Genomic DNA, 570 nt, shown 5'->3' on the forward strand with positions numbered 1-570 from the left:
TGAAATCCCTCCTCTCCTGAGTTACTGCTTTAGACTTTCCTCTGCCCTGCATCTGATCTTCCTCTACTCTTCTATATTTGTCTATCCGATCCAGAAGCTGACGTACACTAGTAACAGGCTTGCCAGTCAGAGACTTCCTCAGACCGTGCTCGGTTGGAAGACTTCCTTAAAAGTGTTCATAGCCACGTCGTCGTGAGCCCCATCTACCTCGTTGAACATTTCCCAGTATCTGTCCGAGTAGGCCTTTAGGGTTTCCCCCTCCCGCATAGACATGGATAGTAGCGACCCCAAGGGTTGAACAACCCTCCTACATGTAATAAAATGGGCACCAAAGGCCTGGGTGAGCTTCTCAAAAGAGTCAATAGTATTAGTTCTCAAGCCATTAAACCATCTCATTGCCACTGGGCCCAGGCTAGACGGGAAAACCTTGCACATTAAGGCCTCATCCCTGGCATGAATAGCCATTCTCTGGCTGTAGTGGCTAACATGTTCTACTGGGTCTGTTCGACCATTATAAATGGTGAACACAGGTGGTGGAATCGCCGAGGAAGACTAGCGTCCTCAATATGT

The sequence above is a fragment of the Quercus suber genome, unplaced genomic scaffold (assembly GCF_002906115.3).
Source record: "Quercus suber isolate HL8 unplaced genomic scaffold, Cork oak 2.0 scaffold_264, whole genome shotgun sequence".
NCBI classification, from domain to species: Eukaryota; Viridiplantae; Streptophyta; class Magnoliopsida; order Fagales; family Fagaceae; genus Quercus; species Quercus suber.